This window comes from Cebus imitator, unplaced genomic scaffold (genome assembly GCF_001604975.1).
Source record: "Cebus imitator isolate Cc_AM_T3 unplaced genomic scaffold, Cebus_imitator-1.0 Scaffold98, whole genome shotgun sequence".
In the NCBI taxonomy this organism is placed as follows: domain Eukaryota; kingdom Metazoa; phylum Chordata; class Mammalia; order Primates; family Cebidae; genus Cebus; species Cebus imitator.
Genome location: NW_016107413.1, coordinates 2679763 through 2695428, shown reverse-complemented (window position 1 = coordinate 2695428; position 15666 = coordinate 2679763). Strand labels below are relative to the sequence as shown.

Sequence of the window (15666 nt, the reverse complement as noted above, 5' to 3'; positions counted from 1 at the left end):
TAGGTGATGGGGAGGAAGGCAGCAAATCACACTGCCACGTGTGTACCTATGCAACAATTTTGCATGTTCTTCACATGTACCCCAAAACCTAAAATGCAATAAAATAAATAAATGGGGGGAAAAAAAGAAAATGTGGTACATACATACAGAGAAGTAATTATTCAGCCATAAAAAAGAATGAGATTCTGTCACTTGCAACAACATGGATGGAACTGGAAGTCATTATGTTAAGTGAAATAAGCCAAGCACAGAAAGATAAACTTTGTATGTTTTCACTTATTTATGGGAGCTAAAAATCAAATCAATTGAATTTATGGAGATAGAGAATAGAAGGATTGTAACCAGAGGCTAGGAAAGGCAGTTGCAGTGGTGGGGGGAGAGGGGGAACTAGGGATGGTTAATGGATAAGACCTAGAATTTGACAGCACAACAGTGTGATTATAGTCAATAATAATTTAATTGTACATTTAAAAATAACTAAGAGTACAATTGGATTGTTTGTAACACAAAAGATAAATGCTTAAGGGTATAGATACCCCATTATTCTGATGTGATTATTACACATTGCACATAGTAATATATATATATTTATGGGGTATATTAGACACTTTGCCTATATCAAAGTATCTAATATACCCCATAAATATATATACTACTATGCACCCACAAAAACTAAAAGTAAAATAATAAACTTTAAAAAGAAAAAACAGAGAAACACCTTCTCTAGGGAAATGTAGCAAGCTAGCACAATTTTAATTGTTTCAAATTAAAATAAGGAACACAAAGGACACAAACTGAAAAAGCCAATACTCTTTTCTGACCATAGCAACTGATGACCTAGACCGTTACAATATGACATTGGAATCTTACAAAGGAATGCCCCTTGCACATGCAAATATTAGGTTACTAAGGGTGTAGATAGCTGAGCAAGTATTTTACATGCCTGAACTACTATGCAAAAATCCCATTATTTTGGATCCTTTCAGTTCCTTTAGAGACATTTTGCAGTGATTATAAAATAGAGATAGGTTTTACAACAACTAAATACCGTCTTATTGACAACTCCACAACGATCTATGCTTTTTAAAAACTACAAATTGAATTCATGAGACAACTGAGATTTTTCTAGAATATTATATAAACTATAAAGAATGTCATATGTTATATAAACTGTGAAGAACTCTTTAAGGGATTTGAACCTATTAATTGCTTACAAGTTAAAATTAAGAAACAATTTAAAAAGCAAAACACCAAGGTTCCCTTCAATGGTTTTTACCCAGAAACTATTTTGGAGGAGTTAAGATACTGTATATACATAAAAATTATTTCAAAAGAATTTAAAGTTCAAATTGTCTACTAAATCCAATTGCCCCTTTCCTTTCCCTACATCTACCCCTACTCATCTGAATCTATAAATTTCTGCTATAATTTAATTTTCCCTGGTAATTTTTTAAGTGGTTAGTAAATAATGATCTGCCATTCTGCTTGCATGCAGCATAAATGGAATCACATTGAGAAATTCTCTACTGTTTTCAAATACTAAATGCATTTTAAAATTGAAAAACGTTTTATTGATATCTGAGTTTAAAGATAGTTCACTCATTAATAGCCTAAGACCTCTTCATTAAGTTGTAATCATGTGGTATAAAAGCTTCATCCTGAGTACTCAACCATGACTAAAATAACACGTAAGATACCTGATTCCTGAATTTCAGCAGCAACTTGCTGAATAATCTTTTCATAATTAATAATATGCTAAAAAGATGTTACTGAGCCAAGAATTGATGCTGTTGCCTGACAAAAACCGTGTAAATAGTTTCAGAAAAAGGTAACACCAAAACACAAATACTGTTTCATATTAAAATTCTGTAAATGTAATATTGCTTTGGTAGCCATGCAACTTGTCAATTTTTCATCACCACAAACAACCATCACCGAAATTAGATTTTGTTATTTCAGGTTACTTCCTGAAATATATAGATACTTATTTAGGGATTAGTGGATACCCATACCCAACTTCACTTCTTTATGCTTCTCCTGAGAGAAGAGACTGCTGCAATCCATGGACTAGAGAGATCTCAGGCTTTGTGGGAATCCTGATAGAATTTTCACTGTGAGTGGCACGAATGGCTGAAGATAAGCAGACACTCTCTTGATTTTCACAAAGTAGTGGGTTCTGGGAAGAGCTTGGTTCAGAAACATACCTGCAGCCCAGAAAGGAAGACAGAACGTGATCTCCTGTAAATGTGTGGATCTTCCTCTCTCTAAGAGGCCAAGAAGCGCTGACGAGGTAGGCTGTGGCTTTTCTAAGCCAAGCTAGGAGTATAAAGAGACTAGGCAGCCAGGAGGCTTACTCTAGGTGGGTTATTGAGGGACCTACAGCCTGTTTGCTTGCTTCTTCAAAACTAACCTAGTTAGGGGAAAACAAAGTCATCTTTCCCTGCTTAAGGAACTAATGTGCTTAGGATACTGGATCTGAGTCTGAAGAAGCCAAAAAAAAAAAAATTTTTTTTTCTTTTAAAAGAAAAACCTACTTACAAGAAAGATCAACTGGAACCCAAAGAACATGTCTCCAGAAAAGGGAGATAGAAGTAAAGAGATAAAAAAGAGCATGTGTGCAGAGAAATAGGGCTGCTGGATGACAGACAACAACTGAATTTTTAAAAAGAGAAAAAGAAAGATGAAGGAAGAGGAAGTTTTCAACAAGTATGCCAAGGCAATTCAATGGGGAAAGAACAGGTCTTTTCAACAAATGGTTCTGAACAAGACAGCCACATGGAAAATAACAAATTTGGACCACTACTTTACATTATATATCAAAATTACCTCCAAGCAGATTATGGACATAAATACGAAAGCTAAATATATAAAAATCTTAGAAGAAAACATAGAAGTAAATCTTTTTGTTAGTTTTTGTTTGTTTTGTTTCCTTTTTTGTTAACATAGAAGTAAATCTTTATGACTTTGGGTTAGACAATGGTTTCTTATATACAACACTCAAAGCACAACAACAACAAAAAAAAAAAAAGAAAAAAGGATAAATTGGACTTCATTAAAATTTAAAACTTTTGTGCTTCAAAGGACACCATAATGAAAGTGAAAAGATAACCAACAGAATGGAAGAAAATATTTGCAATTTATATATCTAACAAGGGACTTGTATCTAGAATATATACAGCACTCTTACAACTCAGCAATAAAAATAAAGCCCAATTTAAAAATGAACAAAGTACTTGCATGGACAGAACACCAAAGAAGATATGCAAATGGGTAATAAAGACATGAAAAGACGTCCAATGTTATTAGTCATTAGGGAAATGTAAATTGAAACGATAATTAGATACCACTTCACAGCCACTAGGATAGTTATAATGAGAAGGACAGACAATAATGAATGTAAATCACACAGGATATAAAATAAAACAAGCAAACAAAAGCTTGTGAATGGAATAAGGTGTCTGAGATTCCAAATGAGGAACAAGCCCAATAAATCCTCTCAATTGGACGAAAATGTCCAGGGAAAGCAGACTATGAGTGTGGCTTTTCCTTTGAATCCTGATAAATCTAAGGAGCCCATAATAAAGTATAGAAACAATGAGAGGACATGGAGGAGAGAAAGCAAAGAAATATAGCATAACTAGGAATCATGTCTAAAAAAAGTTGTAAGTGAGCTCTTGGGGTATGAGGCTGACTAGAATCAAATACCTCAGAAGCTGGCCAAGTTTTGGAGAGTGTTATACTGCCAATAGAACCACCAGCCTAGTGAAAACAGGTTGTGATTGTGGTTTAAAAGGACCCTTGGGCTAGCAACATGAGAGGCAAGAAGTAGGATGAGGAAGCTGCTAATGCTCAAATAACACATAACCTCCAAGTTTCACTTCAAATGTGACCAAGGAGATAACAGAGAAGGGCGAGCCTCTCAGAGGGAGGAAAGAGGAAAGAATCAGGTCTGATGAAGGAACATTCTTCACCCCTCTGGCGGGGAGGCTCCTGCCACCTCTGCCCAGAGGGATTTTAGAATTCCTAGGTGTATCCCATTCTTCCTCTTTCTGAATGTTAATATTGAGTTTTTTCTATTCCTGTTCCACCATTACATAACAGGTATATAGAAAGAACAAAACACATCTTTTAATTCATAGCTCTCTGGCTTAAGAAGGACTATATCCAGACCTGAAATAGCGACTACTGAATGTCCCTCAGAGATCCTGAGCTCTGAGCTTGAGGCTCTCAATAGGTGGGAACTTTTGGGTTGTTCTCCCTTGGGCACAAGGAGTGAAAAAAACATTTAGTAACCAGAGGGTGCACTGTGGTAGTCATAAGACCTTTCACAAACATTCCCAGCTCTTCTTCCAGGCACAAGGCTTGCACTTCCCCAAACTTTGAAGTTTAGTGTGGCCATGCTACTTTCCTTAGACAATAAAATATGAGAGAAGGTATGTGCGATGCTATGAGCCGGCTCCTGCTTTCCGTATTCCTTTCCTTCTAGTATAACGATTGTGGAAGTGTGTATCAAGATGGAACCTCCAACAGCCTCAGTCTCCGAGTATCTACAATGAACAGAAGCCTTTATATTGGACCATAAGAAAAATGTATGAGATAGACATTTCTTGGGTTAAGATACAGAGATTTAGGGATTGTTACCATGACAAAATCTAGTATATACTGACTGATACACATCTCAAATTAAATAAGAACGAGGCCTTGCTGGTATAGGCATGGAAAACACCTGAAAAATAAGACACTCGCATCAAAAATGACTACACTTCACAATGTTTGAAAAATTTTAAAGTTATAACCATGTTTCTAAATTCTTAATGATACCTTGGAAGAATCAAGAGAAAGTGTGTGTGAAGATCATAGTTTATCCTGGGGTCATAGTGGAAAGTAAATTCTTAAACACCTCTTTGAAGTCCTTATTGAAATGGATGCACTCACTCACACAGCCCATCTTCCAGTTTGAGGAGTAACACAGATGGTTTTCCGCATGCCCTTTGAGGTGCTCTAAATGCTCTCCCAGTGAGCTGAAGGGGGCAATCTACCCCGAGTTCTTGTTTCTCTTTTGGGACCCTCCTTTGCAGGATGATGTTTTTCTGGTCAAGAGTGAGAATAAAGAATGAGATCTGTAATGCTCAACCCTTTACATATTTTCAAACTAGCAGTGAAAGTGAATCTCTTGCCCTGTGAAATTTAGTATAAGCTACAAAGACAGAAATAAAGGAATTATTATAAAACATAATGTTGAGGAGACAGGTGCATTATATCACAGCCACAGAAATATTTACTTTATTATTTACGGAAAAAGGGAAAACTGATAATGGACTGATTCTCTTCCTATGCAAAAGGAGGATGTGACATGTGAGTGTCTTAAAGAAGAGAGTTGTCTGAAGTGCTAACTCTTCCCTGCATATGTAAAGGATCTTGAGCACCTGAGCTAAATAGTTTATCCCTAAAAGAGCATATGTTCTATAAAAGTTTGTTTTCTCACTCATCAAATCACAGAAGCAGAATAGTAACAACAATGTGTAGAGTTACCAGATCAGTTATTTTCCTTAGCAGTACTTAATTAAAGAGTCCTTTAGCTCAGTACTCTATGAGAGAAAGAACATTTTATTTAAATAAGAACTAAACCAACTATTTGGATAAGCTATATACTGTTTTCTAATGGCTAGCATACATATATTTATGGTGCGTGTGTGTGTGTGTAATACATGACTGTGTGTGTATGTATATGTGTGTGTATATGTATATGTGTGTGTATGTATACACACACACACACACACACACACACACACACACACACGGCAATTACAGACAAGATTTAGGTATAGCTGCTGATTGCCCTAACATTAATACTTAACTCCACCATATATATGGAATGGTGAAGCACATAGCTCCAGGAGTTCTTAACAATCCCCTTAAGAGGTGTGTAGGTAGAATATAGGGGGTCCATATATTTCGATGAGGAAAAAATTACGCCTTTGTTTTCAGTAACTTCTAATGAAATTTAGCATTTCCTTCAATTACTATAATAGCAACAAGCTACTGTTACCAATAGAAAGTCACACATATTTTCTTGTCACATTATGGCAGTTGCAAAATCTCAAAATATAATTTACTCTCCTTATTACCTTAAAATCATGTTAGTTATTAGATCAGGCTAGATCTTATCATTGCCTACCTTAATAAATAGGCACATATATTGCCATATCACAAATTTTAAAATATTTTGATAACTGTGTTCCTACAAATTAATGTAAGTTGAAAATTGAATCAAAAATGTATTTTCATACATTTAAAAATATTATTGGATGGGGTCCACAGGCTTTACCAGACTGCCAGAGCATCTGCTACACACAAAAAAGTTCAGAACCTCTTGCCAGAAGTGGCCTTGATTCTTATTGTTGTTTGCATTTGGCAAAGTGAGCTATTTTATTTCTAATACGCTTTGTTCTTTCTGTGTCCCTAACATTTATTCAACGAACGTTTATTTAGCCTCCATGTGTGCCAGGCACTAGATGCTGGACATCCAGAAGTGAGTAATATAACTAACATCTTTACCTGTAAGGAGCATAATTCTAGTGGGAAGACATGGGCAATAGACAAGTAAATAAATAAACAGTAGTTTAAAATTTTAAAAAAGGTGCTATAAAGGAAATAAACAGAATGCTAAGTAAATGGGGCAAAGTGAGAGAGTCAGGAAGCTCTCACTGGAGAGTTGAGGCCTGAAGGATAAGCATGTGTGAAGCATGGTAAAAGCTGGGGAATACATATTCCAGCCAAAGGAAAAAGCAAATACAAATGCAGCAAGAATGCAAAAATTCTATGTTGGCTGATGGTCGACTGGCTACATTCTGGTTACAGTGCTGATAAATTAAGTTCACACGGTTTTTTCCCTGAGTTTGCAAGTGCTCAACTTCAGCCTCTGTGCCCAGAGTTCATCAACTACATTTATGTTGCTCTTACTACTTTTCCATTGTGCTTGTCCACATCCATGTAAGACAGGAACCATTGGATTTGTGACTCACTTATGCAACTCTCAGATGCCTTTAAAAGGCTAAGCTCATCATCTTCTAGCCTAAGCCCTACCTGAAGACTCCTGCTGTAGTTTGAATGTTTGTCCCCTCAAACATCATGTTGAAATTTGATCCCCAATGTTGGAGGTGTGGCCTAATGGAAGTGTTGGGTCCTAGGGGTAGATCCCTCAAGAATAGATTAATGCTTCCCTTGGGATGGGAGTGTATGGGGAGTGAGTGAGTTCTCACTCTATTAGTTTCTACGAGAGCTTATTAGTAAAAGGAGCCTGGCACTACCTCCCTCCAGCCCCTCCTGCCTCCTCTCTCTCACCATCTGATCTCTGCCCACCCTGATTCCCCTTCACCTTCCACCATAAGTAGAAGTAGGCTGAGGCCTCACTCATGCAGATGGCAAATCACTTTTGTTTTTCTTTATACATTCTAATCCAGCCTCAGGTATTCCTTCATGGCAACACAAAATGGACTAAGGCAAATCCCCTAATCTAACCCTTATTATTTTTCTCAGTACAAATACTTCAGTTCAAGACAGAAAAGGTAAGAGCTGGTAAAGAAGCACATTGCTACACTTTCAGTGTAATAGACCTCTGCACCCAGTTGAAAACTTCTGGAAACACTTTAGGTCTTTCATTACAATTAAATGCCATGGTCTTTAGCTAATACTTCTCTGAAGTATGTACATGAACAAAATGATACATGGATGTCTCTAAAACAGAAGATTAATAATTGTTCTTTGGGCTGCTGTTCATTGTTAATGATATTTAGAATTTTTATATTAGTGTATTTTTTTCCTTTATTGCTCCTATTAATGACTATGCTATGTACAGTAAAAACCAGGTTTTGGCCCTCTGGCATCCATTCACTGTACTTCCTTTACTAATTCCCCCTTTCTATTTTGAGTATCTTCTTTCCCGATTCTCCATTTACAGCAGGAATGGCAAAAAATGACTTCACACTCAACTCCATAGATGTCATGTGACCTAAGCCCAACCAAACAGAGCTTCAGGATCTTCTGGCCACAGTGATCACAGTGATTTGTTTGGAGACAGGCATCAGAGATGATGGGTGGCCATTAAACTCAATGAAACTTTTGGATCTTAATTTAAACATCATGAGATTAAATAATTGCTATAATCATGTAGCCCAAGAATTAATCCAACATATAACAGAGAGCAGAGCCAAACCAACAGGGTCCCAGTATCCCTGTTAAGTAAAGCCTTGCCTGAAATCAGATATGTTGGAATGTTTAATTCCATTAGTGAATAAATTCCCTCTTGACTTAAACCAACTTGGGCTGGGTTTTCTGTCACAACAGAAATGGTCCTGATATCTGATAATCATTGAAAACAAATTCATTCACCAACTTGTCCAGTGGTTCTGCCACACTACATTATCTGCTGCTCAGCCTTTAGCCATATTGTAGTCATCCTTAAATTGATGTATCATTGCATTACATTAAAGTAGAATTATTTTCCCTTCCAATTCTTACCCCTCATTCCGTTTGTTCACAGTATTCTTCTAGATTTAAGATCAAATAACCATGATTGCTCTACAATAACTTGCTGTTTTGCATATTTGAAGATAATTCTGAAACACAATCTCTACAACCCCTTACAATGATTAACAGTATTAAACCATTAAACTAAAAGACCAATAAAGTTTTTATAAATTCCAGGCAGGAAATAACTAGTCGCTGACTTCATGAGTCCAGTGAGGAGAAACAAGTTTCAAATACCTTGTATTTAAACTGTGTGATCACAAGTGTACATGAAATGGTTTATATGAAAGTTTAATGAACTTTACTCCATTCTAAAATCTTGTAGCTCAGCAGCCCACTTTGGGCTACATAATTTATCCATCTAGCTGATGCCATCTCTAAATTGAAAATGTGTTTCTCTCTTACTAAAAATATTCGGGTTGCCTCTGTGCAAAGTGAATATGCCATTTTCCACTTAATCAGAGCTAAACTAAGATTAGACTATAAGGAACACCCCAGATCAGGCATCTGGGACTGCCTTCAAAATCTGTCTCCATTTGCTCATCAGGAGACCTGTATATACCCATTTCTCTTGATATTTGACTTCTCTACTAGAAGCTCAGAGACGACAGGAACCCAAACTACCAACCTCTTAGGGTCAGGGTAAGAATTAAAGGTGATGTTGGTCAACTAACGAAGCAATTTTAAATAATTATGAAAAGAGGAGAAGGTGTACTCTTTAACTTCTGACATATATTTATAGATTTTTAAATCCTCCAAATTGTTTCAAATCAGTAATTTGGTTTAAGAAATAGCATTTTCTCATCAGTGAGTTAGCTACATGATTGTACTTTCTTCCTCTCTGCTTCTGAAAGAGAGTTCAGAGCCCCCAGAGCTAGAGTTTCTGGCAAAAATGAGACATTGCAAGCCTTCTGGGGACACACTGTGTGTACCCTCATCTTGTGCAGAGAGAGTACATAACTGAAAAGTGTATGCGATGGGTGGGAAACAGAAACAACAGGCCCCAAATAGCCTCAAGCTGAATTCATTACCTGTGGATTCTGTGCTAATGATTTGGGGAATGCACTGATGCTTAATATTTTATCTGTTTAGCACCACTGTAAGAGCTAGCCTCTGAAGCAAGCCCCGCACTGAGAATCTAACATCTGAAATTTGTTCTGGAAGACACTGAACTGTGCAGCAGTGAGGCACATTGGAAAAGAATTATTTTTCTCTTTGGCTCCTGCTGCTTCAGAAGCAAAGCCAAAGCCTTCAGGAAATGGGGCTGTCTCCCAGAGCATAGCTAGTCTGGGGTCTAGGAGGGAGCCTCTGAGGAGAGGGTTCAGGCTGCCATTCAGAGCCAGGTTCCCTGTCTGATGCTCATGGTCTTTTGTTCACCTCCTGCTGGGAGGTGGCAGAATAGCAAGAACTGGGGCTTTAAACTATGGGTGTGATTTTTATCGCGGATCCCACTGACATCTTGACGTCAGGAGAGGCATTCAGGTAAGCTCTGTACACAATAGGCTGGGATAGGAAGGGCTCCGAGGGTGGCAACTGAGTATTGGGTTATTCTTGATATTATTCCTAATATTCACGTAAGACCCAGTTGACTTCAGTGGCCTTACCACTGAACTCAATGTTTAAGAAAGAAATAGGGAGAATCTCTGGTTCACATGGAGTAAAGTAGAGAAACTGCCATAATCATCCAAAACAGTTCATGCAAAACAGCATTTTTACATAAAAAATCCAGATAAAGTAAAAATTAACATGTTGGTTGGGCTTAACTGGATAGTCACCATGATTCCCCATTTAAATTTTCACATTTTAGAATTATATGTTTCCCATCTCTTCCCAAGATAATTTGGGGTAACTAAAACCTGTAGAGTAAAATATGATATGAGACCAATCAGGCTAGTAAGAATAATAGCTAACATTTATATAGAGCTTACTGTGTTTCAGGCATCACCTTAAACACTTAACATTTTTAAACCCCTTACCAGGACTCTAAGAAACAGGTACAATTATTGTCTCTATTTTAGAAATGAGAAAACTGAAGCACAGAGGAGAAACTTGTTCAAAGTAATACAGCCTAGAGAAAGCGATAGAGCAGAATTCAAACTCAGGCTGTCTGGCTCCAGTCTGTGTTCTTAACAGCTATGCTATACTTCCTGTAAGGAGAGCAAGACAAAAGTAGATGGAGGAAACACCAGGCAGTTACCAGAGGAGGGCCACAGGGGTGTCTGTGAGTCTTCAGGATCAAAACCAAAAGGGACCCTGGTTAAGTCACAAATGCTGATAAAAGGCGAATATATTAGATGCTCAGGACACACACAGAGACACACAAGCACACACACACACACACACACAGCCCAGCTGGGATGACTAAGTTCTCCTTCTTTTAAAGTAGATGTTTTGGTGGGACAGAGGAGAGGGGTAGGAGAAAATGCCTTTCACCACAGCCAGGCTGACAGCAGCAAATTACATAGGGCTATTTGTTAAACATGCCTTCAAAGCAGACCAAAGGTATAACATCAAAGCACCAAATCTGAATTTACAAATTTAGTAAAACTGATTCTTCAAGAGGAAGGAAAACCAGTAAGATGCAAATAGTCATTCTCTGATGGTCTGGTTTGATCCAGAGATAAAAATCTAGCACATCTAGTGGAATAAAATAACTGCGTATCTTCCAGGCAATCAGTAAATATTATTTCTCATGAGAAGGCTTTAGGCAAATGTTGAGCACAGACGAAAGAGGGAGAAGCGTTGTATTGCTAATTAAATCTATATGCTTCTGAAAAACCAACTCAGGAGAAAGTAAAAAGAAAGTTCCCCTTAAGACATTAGGGGGATATGTCCCAGAGACTTATTGGAGAGGTCACTCAACTGCCCTTATGGGTCAGCATATCTACATCACATCCTATATTTTTATTTTAAAAAATGAGATCAATCTCAAAAAACAAGTTCTTATTTTAGAAGCCAACTGAACTCATTTTTTAAAGTGTGAGGTAGTATATTTGTATTTTTTAAAACAAAATGTAAAAGCTGGTACTGAGGTTATGCATGAGTGCAAAACATAACAGACAACGAATATAAAATGCAGGTGACTGCTTTACTGCTGTTTGGTTTTAACTTTAATATTGCCTGTACTGCACCTTCTCTCACGGTGCTAATAACCCAAACTAAGGCCCTGGAGTTGTATTAAATGGGTGATTTCACTTTTTTAAAAATCCAGGATAATCCCAGGTCTGGAACCTTACAATTCAGTGTGAGATTTTTCTGAAAAATGAAATTTACAGATTAGTAACTTTGCTGTCTCATTTATCCCACCCCTACTTCCTCACCCTCAACATCAATGAAGTTGTGACTTACTGGTCAACTATTAGTATAGTATCCCAATCACCTTACCTGCTGGGGTGCTCACCAACTCTGTTTCCTTAAGATTCCATAGGCTTACCCCTGGCAACAGATTGCATAATTTCGCTGACTGCCTCATGCTGTTCTTGAGGAGAACGTTTTTGCTCTCACTGCAAATGGCTGTAAATCCAGCCCAGCCTCATCCTGACTTCAGGTGGACCTCATCAGTTGTAGGCATCTTATCAGCACGAAACAGCCTCTCCTAATAGCTTGATAAATATTCCTGCCTTCCTAGAATCAGTTATCGAGAGATTCAAATCATGATCAGTACTTAGAGCAGATATTACTACAGACTTAATGCCAGTTACCTTTTGTACTTATCTCTGTAACCAGAGAGGCTGAAAAGCTCTTTTTATGTCTCCACTCCTGGTCACTGAAAGCTGAGTTCATTCAAAATTTCCTCTGGCCTAGGCAGCTTGCAGCCCTGTAATAAAAATTAAAGAAGACATGTGTATGAATATAAAATAAAATGTATGTTTCCCTGGCATCCACTTCCTCCCCATAACCCTGCCCTAAATTTGGCACCAGGGCAAAGAAATGTTAAGTCTTAAATGGTGGGGCAGAATGAAGGTGGAAACAAACCTCACTGCCTTTGGGTTAGTTCCACATATGACAAAATGGTTTCAGGGGCATATGGCTTTTGCCCTTCTGTCCCTTTGTTTTAATGAAATTGACCTACAGAGTCTGAAATCCAAAGAATGTAGGGCTCTGGATTTGTGAAATTTTACCAGCAGTCTATGGAAAACAAGTACTTTCTTCTGAGTGGACCTAACAACACACATTTTATGAAAGTAATTATAAAACCTCAATTGTCAGGAAGATAAGAGGAGCTGTAAGGTAAAACCTTCACGCCTCTTCATGGGAAATGGACACCATGTGATACAAAGATACATAGAGTCTGGAAACTTTTTTTTTTTTTGAGATGGAGTTTTGCTCTTGTTGCCAAGGCTGGAGTACAATGGTGTGATCTCAGTAGCTGGGATTACAGGTGTACGCCACCACGCCTGGCTAAATTTTGTGTTTTGTTCTTGTTGTTGTTTACTTTTTTAGTAGAGATGGGGTTTTACCATGTTGGCCAGGCTGGTCTCGAGCTTATAACCTCAGGTCATCCACCTGCCTCTGTCTCCCAAAGTGCTGGCGTTACAGGCATGAGCCACCACACCCGGAACTCTTTTATAAAGAAAAATGGCAGAATATAGGGACAGTGGTACCTCCTCAAGAAAGCTAAAAGTAATCTAAGGCTTATGAGGCCACCCTTCAAAAAGTAAAACCACACACAATTTCAACATTTACAGTGTCATCACATCGCTCTACATTTTACAGTTAATTGGGTCCTCTATGCAGAGAAGCAATGCTCTACAGAACAACAGACTTACAGCTTTATTTTTCTAGAACCCACACCTGTGTACAGTAGTCTTTGTGGTCAAAATTTTTCTTTTTGTGTCCTCTTATTGACCCTCACAACAGCCCGTGGAACAAGGAAAATATAAATATCCCCGTTTCATTGATAATATCATTGAGGCTCAGGCAAAGTTAAGCAGTTTGTCCATGGCCATGAAATCACGTGGTGATGGAGCATATATGGTGGTTACATGCACAGCTTACAGGGCTTTAGCTCCTCCGACTGCCACGCTGCTCTGAAGGGTACCAGGGCTGGAGCTGATGGATGTGAGAAGGGGACTAGCCACGAACCAGAGTGTAGATTGACCTGCCAGTGGCCGCTTCTGAGGCACACACTTCTAATCTAGCCCGAACTTTGATTCATATCCCTAGTCGTCATTTTTGCACAAAAAGAAATGAACCCAAAAAGTATCTCCTTTTATATTGCTTATAAAAATGTCCCTTTTACAGGCCTTCGTTTCCTTTCTTCATAGGGTCATGCTCTTTCCATAGTAAGCAGCTGCAGTCCCTTGGTGTCTTGTCAGTATCTGAGACTGACCTTCCCCAGGAAAGTTTCAAGATCTGTCAGCCTTTGTCTAAATTCCAACGGTGTGTCAAGGTGAGAGGAGGCGGCAAGGACTGAAGCAGAGATCTGTGTTCTGTTCTGGGTTGTGGAACTCCGGACTCCTTGTCCTCTCCCAGGTCCAGAGACAAGCCCCTTGAACCCTTCTGACTCAGTTTATCTGCCGTGAAGCAGCACTAAGAACTATGTCCTACCTGAGATAACCTGTGAGAGCAGTCGGCAGAGACGGTTCCGCCACCCGTGGACAGCAAGTGAGCTCAAGATTGGAAACTGGCCCCAGCACATCTAAGGCCATGAAAACATCTTTGCTTAAGCTCTTGAAGAAAAAAGGTTAAATTCCCCCTGGCCACTTTTTTTCTGTAAGTGGAAAAACTTGCTAAATATGTGACCCCATGGTTGACAACTGTATAACTGTGGAACTGAACAGATGGCAGTAAAATGCGTTCCTCTGGTTTTCAACACCTTTCAGTGCCATACTCAGGAGGGGGAAGTGCCATTCACTATTGTCTTTGAATTTCTCCTGCCTTCTGCCCATAATGGGGGAAGAAAATCCATGCTGGATTCTTCTTTCGATAGTATAGACAGGGCTGCATTCCAAGTCCTTCTGAGGCCACTTAGATGCATTTCATCATTGTGACTATTGTTTTAGGTTTCATTTGCTCACATCTCAGCCCCACCAACAAGCCTCAGCCTGCCCCATTTCTTTCCCTCTGAAGCTTTTTTCTCACAACAAGCCAGGGGACACTTTACCTCCCCCTACACACTAAGGAACTAATGAAAGAACATGTCCTGACTCAGTAAGCAGCAGGTTTGGTGTTTCTTTTTTCTCCTTGGCATTCATGCTCTCATCCCCAAATAAGATTTATCCATAAACATTTTCTCTCTTCCTAATTCCACCGGAATACTTAGTTCGTTTTCATTATTATATCTCATTTCCTATCTGGCACAAAATTTTTCTCATTGGTACATATCCCTCTTATGTGGTCCTTGTATCCATTATTCAAAGTTGCCTCCCCTACTCCAAAAATAAAAAATAAAACAATATTTCTGTTAAATATTGTTCTGTTAAACATTGTTAAATGTTCTGTTAAACATTGTTTAACAGAAATTTCTGGTGCGGTATGTCAGCTGGCTTTTAGTTTTTGTTGTTCGCTGTCTTCTGTAGATCATCCCAAGTGCACCTTCACACTGACTCTGACTCTCAGGAGGGCTGGCTGAAACTTCAACTTCTAAATGAAATTAGTTCTTCTAAACAGTAATACATTCTCCAGCTCACCCTATGAGAGGTCTCCTTGGCAGGATCCCATGCGGGAGAGAACACCAATGAAGACAAGTCAGCACCATCACGACCTCCACAAAGACAATGGCTCTCTGATTCAGGCCTGAAATATTTGCTGTTGATGGTGCAGAGAAAATGTAAGGCTTCTGAAAATGACTTTTCAGAAGATTGACTCAGAAGTAGCTGAGTCAATCACCTGGGTAACAGGGCAAACAGACAGTCAAGGAAAGAAAGAAATTTAAACATAAACCAGTGCCACCCTCATGCCAATGGGTGGCAAAGAGCCTGAAGCAGTCGTAAAACAAAATTTTGAATGGCTTTAAGATAAAACAACAATGGTACCGGTACCAAAACAGAGATATAGACCAATGGAACAGAACAGAGGTCTCGGAGGCAACACAACATATCTACAACCATCCGATCTTTGACAAACCAGACAAAAACAAGCAATGGGGAAAGGATTCCCTGTTCAATAAATGGTGTTGGGAAAGCTGGCTAGCCA

General features: G+C 38.5%; 1 protein-coding gene across 19 annotated transcripts in view; it reads right to left on the bottom strand.

Moving 5' to 3' along the window:
* MTERF1 (mitochondrial transcription termination factor 1) overlaps nucleotides 1-15666 on the bottom strand; it is a 477890-nt gene that overhangs the window by 125320 nt on the left and 336904 nt on the right. For 16 of the 19 annotated variants that reach the window (XR_005201547.1, XR_005201539.1, XR_005201534.1 and 13 more), the window contains one exon: nucleotides 12231-12346. The exons of 2 other annotated variants lie outside the window; for them this stretch is intronic. The gene's annotated coding sequence lies outside the window, so the exon portion shown is untranslated. Of the gene's footprint in view, nucleotides 1-12230; nucleotides 12347-15161; nucleotides 15280-15666 lie in introns of all 19 variants that reach the window. One more of the 19 variants, XR_005201535.1, reaches the window with a different exon arrangement.